The sequence below is a fragment of the Lycium barbarum genome, chromosome 12 (genome assembly GCF_019175385.1).
Source record: "Lycium barbarum isolate Lr01 chromosome 12, ASM1917538v2, whole genome shotgun sequence".
NCBI classification, from domain to species: domain Eukaryota; kingdom Viridiplantae; phylum Streptophyta; class Magnoliopsida; order Solanales; family Solanaceae; genus Lycium; species Lycium barbarum.
In genome coordinates, this window is record NC_083348.1 from 44,892,913 (window position 1) to 44,904,265 (window position 11,353).

Below are 11,353 nucleotides of genomic sequence, written 5' to 3' on the forward strand. Positions count from 1 at the left end.
GTATGAAAAATGGAAAGTCCTACGAAAGGCAGGTAAGCGTTATGACGATGATATTATTGTCTTCCCCCTCCTATGCTATCTCATATGTTGTTCATGATGCTTATTTATTGATGTTGCTCATGCTTTACATACTCAGTACATTCTTCGTACTGACGTCCTTTTGTTTGTGGACGCTGCGTCATGCCCGCAGGTGCACAGAGAGACAGACTCGATCCATAGCTGCTTATTCAGAGGTTCCATAGAGAGCTCTATTTCCTTCGGAGCCATAGCTTTTGGGTACTCCTTCTTTTGTGTATATAATTATTGGCATAGCGGGGTCCTGTCCCGCTAATGTGATATGTCATACTCTTAGATGCTCGTAGTCATGTGTATGTGGGTAGAGGTGTTCGGCCATGTTGGCCCATGTTTTGTATATCTTTTGTTGGCCTCGTCGGCCTTGTACTTATGATGTGGCATAGATGCCTATGATATGTTAAATGATGATGGTCGTCTAATGGGATCAATATGATTAACGATAAGAAAAGCACGAATTGACTTATGGTTCACCTAGATGTTATGTTATGTACGACAAGGGGGTGCCCGGGTGGGGTAGCACCGGGTGCCCGTCGCGGCCCCTAGCCGGGTCGTGACATAATCGAACAAACACGACCCATAACCCACATATATGTCTACAGGCCTCTACAAACCATAACAGAAACATATGACGGGACAGGGCCCCGCCGTACCCCAAATAGTCACATATACAGAAACATGTATAACAAAAGATATGTACCAAAAATATGAGCTCCGGATCAAAGGGTACTCCAACTAGCAGAATAAATGTCCTACACTGGCGGGTCACCAGAACGAACGTCTGTACCTGCGGGCATGAAACGCCGCCCCCGAAGAAAAAAGGGTCAGTACGAAATATGTACTGAGTATGTAAAGCATGAAATACAGTAATCTGAATCATAACTGGAGTGGGAAGTACAGAAAATGGGTATAGAATTAGTATATCAAAACCTGTGCTGAAAATATAAATAATGCAAATAAAATCATGCATAGGGCTCAGGAACGTGGTCGCCACTCCGACGCTGGCGCCACAACACATCATACTCCAGAAGGTTTCAAATCTCCGTACAATCCCCGAACATATCATATCATCAAACATATCAAATCATCAGAACACATCATATGCCATATCACATCATAACGCCGTATATAAGCGGAACCCGGCCCTATGGCGAGGTCTCGGGAACCGTAACACATCATACTGCCGAATATAACATAGTGCGCACGATCACAAAACCGGCCCGGGATCCGGCGAACGATGTAATAGTAGTATGCACGAGCGGAGTAGTGAGGAAACCATATGCATATAAATAAATAAATTTCAAAACTCGATGGACAAATATATTTACGACATCCGAAGGCTCAGAAATCAGTTTCGGGTCAATCGGAATTAGTATACTAAAGTTACGAGCTTTTGAAGTACAGAACGTTCTATAAGTGTTTCGGAAGCTATTTTTGAAAATTCAAGTAACATTCATGTTAGGGAACTTTCAGCTATCGCTATGGAGCAAATCAAATGGAGCCTTTAGAATCATATGTACATATCAAAATATATATATATATATTCCAGACTTTAGCCATATCAAATATTTTTCGAACAACATTCGGAAACATAACAACTAGAATCTTCGAACATCATAAACGTGTATCAAACCATATGGAATAGTTTATGGAGGTCAAAGACATCGGCCATCCTAGTGGCTTTAAGAATAGAATTCTCTTTAGAAGCATACATATATGCCATTTGTTCATCTCATAAAGGTCATGCCAAAGGAAGGAAAGGTAGGCTTTACATACCTCGATCGCTCGCTAACCAAATCCCGACTCAAGTCTCGGGCTCCCCAATATCTACAATAATGTTACCAATTATCAAACATTAGCCACAAGTACTTAGAAATTCAATTTTAACAGGTACGTGTCTACAGAAATTTCGGCAGCACCTCCCTTGTAAATTCAACATCCCCGAGAATTTAACTCGGCCAAATTCATCAACAACCATACCAACAATACCAACAACCATACTAATAACATCAAGAATCAATTTAAAGCGCATTCTAACATTAGTAACTTTCTTCTCTACGTAGCTTATCACATTCAATTTAACTACGTATCTTCAAGCCAATACCAACACTCGCATATTCATTACTAATCCTAGATCTTTCAAACACAATTCAAGAAACTTTAAACAATTTGTACAATATTCAAACAATCCCAATAACACCATATTCGACCCGAACCTTCTACATTTGCAACGAAACTACGACGACGCATTTTCTTCTTTCAAATTCATCAACAACAACCACAATTCACACTTTAGCAACTCCACCTCCATAATTACATAAAAACTATATTAAAATCACATAATTTCCTACAACAACCCACAACAAATTTCAATGCCGATTTGAATCATTAAACCTTCATTTACATCATAGAGGCCATAACGACACACTTAACATGCTAAATAAAATTAATTCATCCTTCCTCCACCAATTGACACCACACGGCCACAACACACACACACACATACACGGCCACACCCACCACATAACATTCTGTTATGTCCCGTGTTTTCGTACAATTGGAAATCGTGAAATAATTACGACTTGTGTGTTATAAGGACCTAATTTAAATTTTGTGAATATGACTATGTTGGTTGTGAAATCTTTGATGCTAAGACCTCGGGGAAGGCCGAGGGTAAATTTGGAATTTCGCAAATTAGTTTCGGGAATTACAAAACGGGACTTTTAATGAATTGGGCCAAGGAAATTGAAATAAACATTTGGGCCCAAAGAGGTGGGGTGGCCGGCCACTAAGGCATGGTCCAAGCCCACTTTTAAAAGTCATGTGCTATGCACATGACCTCTAGTATGGATATATATCAATGTAACACTTAGAAATTATCAAGAAAATCACAAATTATTCCTTTGAGTCAAAAACCCCATTCGGCCGAACCATTGGAAAAAAGAAAAGAAAATTTTCCTAGCTTGTGTTGTGATCCAAAAACCTTGGGTTCTACATATTTGTGAAGTACTCAAGACGCTCTCCGACGTGGTATAAATAGTTTGGCACGAGGACGACGTTTTCGACAAGTCGGGTTTTCAAGAAAAGGTAAGAATTTTGCCCCTTTTATGTTATAGAATTGATATGAATGTATTAAGAATTGGAAATAGACGAGAATCCCGTAATTTTAACGTAAATAGAAAGTCGTGGGTGTGTGTTTGTAGAGTGTTTGGCCGTGAGCCATAGAGAGAAAAATTGGTGTGAATTGATCTTGGCTAAGTTGGTATAATGTGTTGTTGTGATCCTTATATCGTAAATGATTGATTGTTGAATTAAATTGGCGGTGGAAAACAAATTCGGATATTATCGGAAAGTGTATATCCTTGGTATCTTTATGTATATCATTGTATATTTAGGGTGCTAGAGACTTTAGATATGAACTTATAATGATGTTAATGAATTCGGAATGAAACGACGTGAGTTAGAATGTTCGTCGTGCACTTTTGATTGTTTTGAAGAATTATGGAACATAATGGATTTTGGTGTAATTTCGGGTATGGCTTGGATTGTAGTTAGATTGTGATTGTATAAGTTTGAATGTGGAAATGAATCCAATTATGTAGATGTAGAATTGGAGTTTTGAAAGTTTGAATGGAAGTTGCCAATTTAGATAACAAAGTGGAATTTTGAAGCTAGAATGGCTTGATTGTTGTTTGTGTTGTTTGTTGATGTGTGGGCTGTTGTTGTTGTTGTATTTTGAGCCGAGCTAAGTCTCGGGGATGTTAGATTTATAGGGGAAGTGCTGCCGAAATTTCGGTAGGCAAAAATTGGAGTTAAAGGCATTTTTAAGCCTAAGAATCTCAATTGGTAACTTTGACCATTTGCAGATTTTTGACGAAACGGGACTGGACTTTTGGAAGGGCTTACGACGTCTGTGAGGTATGTAAAGCTTCCCAATTCTTTATTTGGCATATCTTAGTGTGTTAGTTGAATATGAGACCTTCCGGAGCATTTCTGCTCCTCGAAACCCGATCCACAGGAAAGTTACTATTCATTCAATTCGATTGAAGCCTAAAGGCTCCCTTTTGGCTAGAATGCCATTATTCGTCCGAAACCTATCGAAATGTGGTCGGGTAACCTAGAAATGATTATGTATGACCTTTGGCATATTACTGCTCGAAAAAGAATATGTTCGCCACCTCACTTCGACTCGAGGTGGGTCCGCTACCCCAAAATGCCCGATTTGCCCTTCGGGCCATCTTTGAGAATAGAGTTGAACGTACCACTTCTGATCTTTGGAACATCCTTCCACGGGGTATGTTTGGACTATTCGATGCGCTAATCCAGGTTTTGAACTATATGGACCATTTTGGAATCGTTTTGCAAAATGAAACCTTATGTCGACTAAGTATTCGACTATTTTGTAATAGGATATGATTTATGAGTTTACTTTGTTTTGAATCACTATTTTGAAATACGATTTGCATTTGTTTGCTCACGACTCCGCTCGTGCCTTATTATGACTTCGTTCACCGGTTCCCGGGCCGGTTTTGATTCGTGCGCTGTATGATAAATTCGGCCGTATGCTGTGTTACGGTTCCCGAGGCTTCGCCATAGGGCCCGGTTCCGTTTGGAGTTATGCTGTGATATGGCTCGGGACGCGATACGCTCACCGATGATCGTGATTATGTTCGGAGATGTACGGAGATTTGAAACCTTCTGGTGTTATGCTGTGTGTGGCGCCAGCGTCGGAGTGGCGATCACGTTCTTAAGCGTTTGCATGATTTTATTTGCATAAAACATATGTATATGATTTTGATACAGATTTTGACATACCAGTTTGTACCCCACTTTGACATTTGATTTGCTTTCGGTTTTGATCTATAATTCTGTACTCCGTGCTTTACATACTCAGTACATATTTCGTACTGACCCCCTTTCTTCGGGGGCTGCGTTTTATGCCCGTAGGTGCAGATATCGGTGATCCTCCGCAGTAGGCTTCACTTCTTGCTATTCCGGAGTACTCTTATCCGATCCGGAGTCCACTTTTGGTACAGACTCTTTTGTTTTGTATATATTTGGTATGTCTGACTATTTGGGTACGGCGGGGCCCTGTCTCGCCACATGTCTTTGTTTTGAGTTCGTAGAGGCCTGTAGTCATATATGTGGGGCGAGGGTCCTATGTGTTTATTGTCTGATTTTGCTTTCGGGTCTTAAAGCGGTCTGTTTGATATGATGGCCCCAAATGGCCCCTTTTGTATATATTTGTATTTTGACCGGCGATGTCTATTCCGCCGCTTTGTTTGAGTTTGATTTGATATGACCGCTTAAGACATATTTTCGATATAAATTATGTTTGATATAACTTCTTGAAAATTCTGAAATAAGTTTGGATTCGGAAATGAATATGCGATTTGGTCTGGGCACCCAGGTAGGGTGCCAGTCGCGGCCCACGGGGCTGGGTCGTGACACATTCCCATGATTTTCATTCAATTCTACTCACTATAATATATATAAATCTTCCATAACATGTAAAAGAATAGAAATATTACCTTTTCTTCAATTTTTCCACTTGAGCAGTATTTTTACACTTGTCACCAAAGTAATTTTCTTGCTTCAAAAATTATACCATGTTGAAGAGGGTCTTGAACTTAGTAAAAATTCAAGAAAATTATAATTTTTGGATCAAAGATTGGAAGCTTCAATTTTATTTTCCTCTCCTCTTGTCCGAATACCACTTAGTTCTTACTCTCAATTTGTTTTTTGTCTTGAATGTTCTAGATGTGATGACTAAGTAGTGGCCCTTTTTTATTTATTTGATTAATTAAATTAGCACATGGGCTTGGGCCCTTTTCTTTCCCATGGCCGGCCACCCCATGGATTTGGGCCTCTCCTTTCTCTTTTTTTTTCCATTTTTCCAAGCCCAATTTCTTTTGGTTCATATTTTGTAATTCATGAAACTAATTTCCGAAATTTTAATTTTGCCCTTAGCCTTCCTCAATATTTCCGCATCAATATTTTTCATGAACAACATATATATTAAATAAAATCAAAATATTTCCTTATCTCTTACTAGTCACAATTATTTCGATTTATCCAAATGTGCGAAATTACGGGATATAACAAAGCGGCCCTCAGAACCGTATATATGCACTGGTAGGACGACAGGATCTTGAGTCTTCTCCTGACGTTGTTACAAGTATATTATCGGTATTCTCCCATGAAATGTATGCATTGATTGATCCAAGTTCTACTCTGTCATATATTACTTCTTATGTTGCTAACCGTATTGGGATGAAACCGGAGCCAATCAGACCTTTTGAGGTAGCTACACCTGTAGGAGACCCAGTAGTAGCCAGGCGGGTATGTAGGGGTTATGTGATCGTAGTTTGCGATCGTCATACTACTGCTGACCTACATGAGCTGGAGATGTTAGATTTTGACGTTATTATAGGTATAGATTGGCTAGCCTCCTGTTACGCTAACGTTGATTGTAGAACAAAGGTGGTTCGATTCCAGTTTCCAGGAAAACCAGTGTTGGAATGGAAAGGTAAGGAGGCATCTCCGAGAGGTAGGTTTATTTCCTACCTCAAAGCGAGAAAGATGATTGCCAAAGGCTATATTTATCACTTGGTCCGGGTCTACGACACAGAAGCAAAACCGTCGACTCTCCAATCCGTCCCAGTGGTAAATGCGTTTCCCGGATGTGTTCCTAGACGAGCTTCCAGCTCTTCCACCAGGACGGGAGATTGAGTTTACTATTGATGTGTTGCCGAATACTAAGCCCATATCGAATGGCCCCTGCGAAATGGAAGGAGTTAAAGGCACAACTGAAGGATTTGCTTGAAAAAGGCTTCATTAGACCCAGTTCATCGCCATGGGGAGCGCCTGTGTTGTTTGTAAGGAAAAAGGATGGTTCTTTACGTATGTGTATTGACTACAGACAACTGAACAAGGTGACAATAAAGAATAAATACCCACTTCCAAGGATTAATGATTTATTCGATCAGTTGCAGGGAGCCAAGTGGTTCTCAAAAATAGATCTGAGATCAGGATACCATCAAGTGAGAGTTAAGAAACAGGATATCCCAAAAACAGCCTTCCGAACCAGATATGGCCATTATGAGTTTCGAGTGATGTCATTTGGGTTGACTAATGCTCCAGCGGTATTCATGAATTTGATTAATAATGTGTTCGGGCCTTTCTTGGATCTATTTGTAATTGTGTTCATCGATGATATTCTAGTGTATTCTCGATCGGAGGTAGAGCATGCAGACCATTTGCGTACCGTTGATGGAATTATTTGGGCTCGGGAGTTATATGCAAAATTTTCAAAATGTGAATTTTGGCTAAATTCTGTGACCTTTCTGGGGCACGTTATTTTGGCTAATGGTATTCGAGTGGACGCTCAGAAGATCGAAGTTGTGAAGAATTAGCCAAGACCTACAATGCCTATATAGGTTCGTAGCTTCCTCGGGTTAACTACTATAGGAGATTTGTAGAGGGATGTTCTTCTATTTCTGCCCCACTGACGAAGCTGACTCAAAAATTGGCTAAGTTTCGGTGGACGGACGCATGTGAGCGTAGCTTTCAGGAGCTAAAAGATAGGTTGACTTCGGCCCCAGTCCTGATACTCCCCGAAGGATCGGAGGGCTATGTTATTTACTGTGATGCTTCAGGCGTTGGACTAGGTTGTGTGTTGATGCAGCATGGCAAAGTAATAGCTTATGCCTCACGGCAGTTGATGAAACACGAGAAGAATTATCCGACCCACGACCTAGAGTTGGCTGTAGTTATTCATGCATTGAAGATATGGAGACATTATTTATATGTTGTTCATAGAGATATTTATACAGATCATAAGAGCCTCCAATATATCTTCAAACAGAAGGAATTGAACTTACGACAACGGCGATGGTTGGAATTATTAAAGGATTATGATGTGAGCATTTTATACCACCCGGGAAAAGCGAATGTGGTAGCTGACGCTCTCAGCCGCAAATCCATGGGTAGTCTATGTGATGTGCAGCCAGAAAAGAGAGAGCTAGCTCGGGAACTTCAACAGCTAGCCAGCCTAGGAGTTCGCTTGACAGAGGCAGTGCGGGAGTCACTGTTCAGGACTTGGCTGTTTCATCCTTAATGGAGGAAGTAAAGAAGTGCCAATATGAAGACCCTGTGTTAGTTCATTATAGGGATGTGATTTCCCAGAAGGAGAAGTCACAATTTGACATCCCTGTGGATGGAATCCTTAGATATCAAGGAAGATTATGTGTTCCTAATGTTGTAGGGCTACGTCAGCAGATCTTGGATGAAGCCCATTATTCTCGTTATTTCGTCCATCCAGGAGCGACAAAGATGTACCATGATATTAAATATATATATACTGATGGGATGGCATGAAGAAGGATATAGCGGAGTTCGTGGCCCAATGTCCTAATTGTCATCAGGTCAAGATGGAGCATTAGAAGCCCGGAGGATTACTGCAACCTATAGAGATCCCAACTTGGAAATGGGAGGCGATTAATATGGACTTCATTACAGTCTTACCTCGTTCCCGGCGTAAGTATGATCATATATGGGTGATAGTGGATAGACTCACAAAGTCAGCCCATTTTCTGCCAGTCAGAATGACATACTCAGCAGAAGATTATGCAAAGTTATATATCAAATAGATAGCGCGACTTCACGGTGTTCCAGTATCCATTATCACTGATCGAGAAGCACAGTTTACGACTAATTTTCGGAGGTCCTTCCAAGAAGTGTTGGGAACACAAGTGAAACTTAGTACAGCATTCCACCCGTAAATTTACGAGCAGGCGGAGCGCACTATCCAAACCCTTGAAGATATGCTGAGGGCATGTGTGCTAGATTTTGGAGGCAATTGGGATGATCACTTGCCACTTATTGAATTTGCGTATAACATTAGTTATCACTCTAGTATTTAGATGGCCCCATATGAGGCTCTGTACGGGAGGAAGTGTAGATCGCCTATTGGATGGTTCGAAGTGGGAGAGACAAAATTAGTGGGCCCAGACTTGACTTAGAAAGCAGTAGAGAAGGTTAAGCTTATTGAGGGTCGACTATTAACAGCTCAAAGTCGTCAGAAATACTATGTAGACAATCGTCGGCGAAACTTGGAATTCAAAGTTAACGACTGGGTATTCTTGAAAGTATCACCGATGAAAGGCGTGATGAGATTTGGCAAGAAAGGGAAGCTTAGTCCTCGGTACATTGGACCTTATAAGATTGTGCGCAAGGTAGGCCAAGTAGCTTATGAACTAGATTTGCCTTCATAGTTGGAATCTGTCCACCCAGCGTTTCACGTGTCCATGCTTCGCAAATGTGTTGGAGACCCTTATAGGATTATGCCTACAGACGATGTACGAGTCACTGAGAAACTGTCCTATGAGGAAGTACCTGTTGCTATACTGGATAGGCAAGTCCGAAGGCTTAGAACCAAGGACGTAGCTTCAGTCAAAGTCCTATGGAGAAATAATAACAAGGAAGAGATAACCTAGGAAACTGAGGAGGACATGAAATCTAGATACCCGCATTTATTCCCACCCCCAGAAGACGTGCAGACAGGGCCATCAGCACCCTCAGGTATGTAATGCTTCTCTAAAGTGATTTTTTGGTCGTGTGTGGCCAGTATGGATATTGATGTTGTAGCCCGGTGAGGCGATTATATGTTTTGGGTTGTTGTGACAGGATGGTAGTGGTACAATTACAGGGGAAACTCTGGAGAAATTTTCATAGAATTCCCTAAGAGCTTAACATTCGAGGACGAATGTTCCTAAGGGGGGACGAATGTTACACCTCGAAAATATTTCGCGTCATTTGCGTCGTAAGTAAACTAAAGTAAGCTCGGGGAGGTCATGGAACCCTTATAAGGTTAATGAATACTCTTAACAAGTGTAAGCAAATGCCTAAAGGTTCCGAGACCAAGCAAATCGAAGAAAATAAATTTGTCGAAAAATTTGGCAAAAAGGTTGGCAGAATTTTGGGTAGATTTTTAGTCAACTTTGGAGGGGTATATCTCCTAGTATATGTGGGGTTTTTAGGTGTTTCAAAAGCCTAAAATGAATTTCGTTGACTCTAGTTTCCAACACAATAAACCACTCATTGATAGGACATCGAAGTAGAGAATTATGGATGTTACAAGTTCAGCTGACAAAGCAGAAACGCGTGCTAAAGTACTGCTACAGTAACCGACTTGCTACAGTAATGCTACAGTAAAATGCTATAGTGACCCAACCCGAATTTGACCCCTATATAAAGGGTAAAAACCCCTTTTTTCACCAGATTTTGCTCGGATTTTTCCAGAAAATCCCAGAAAATATATAAGGGAGGTGAGCCTATCATAAAATTGAGTGATTTTTGAGCGACGGGGTATTATTTTAGGTTCGGATAGCGGGTGGTCGTAATTCTAGTATTGTTGTGTGGTGGATTCTAGCGTGGATTCAAAGCGGATATTGGAGATATTACTATTTCAATGAGAATAAGGTATGAATCTCCTTCTAATTACGTTAATACCGGTTTATTCGCGAAGATAGAATGGTTAAATAATTGTATAGTAAGTTGGTTAGTTATGGAAGTTGGAAAACAGCGTGTGGGCTATTTTATGGAATACTTTGGTGTTGGAAATGATGTTATTGATGTTGGTATTGTTGTTGTTGTTGTTGGTAGGTTGTTGAATTGAGAATTCGGGCTAGGCATATAAACAGGGGAGATACTGCCTGATATTCGGCAGAATAAAAAATAGTTTGATTTGAAAACTTTGAACAAGTGTGCGATAAAGAGTCTAACGTTAGTGTAAATCTTCTCGAATGTAGATTTATTGGACGGATAAGCGTAACTAGTAGGAGGTCGAACAGGTATGTTAAGGCTCATCCCTTTCTTTCAAAGGCATGATTCCTATGTTTGATTCCATAAATGTTTCCATAACCTCCTTGTTTCTAAACATTAGAAGTTCATGATTCAAGGCATGACTCCTTTCCTTATAATCCATAAATGTTTTCCAAAATGTCTGTATTTTCCAAATCAGAGATTTATGATTTTGGAAGCTCTTATGACAACAACGATGGCCATGTGTTTTTTACAATGATAACAGTGATGTCAAAGATGAGCACATCTCTATGATGTTTATGATAATGATGATTTTATGTTTAAAAGTCTCAAGTTATGAGATCAATGATAATATGAGAATGTTGAGCTGTTTCCTGATTTTCTTAATTTTATTCATTGATGATGACTCTATTTCTAAAAGCTCCAAAGTGTATGAATTGATGCTTTATGATACTTA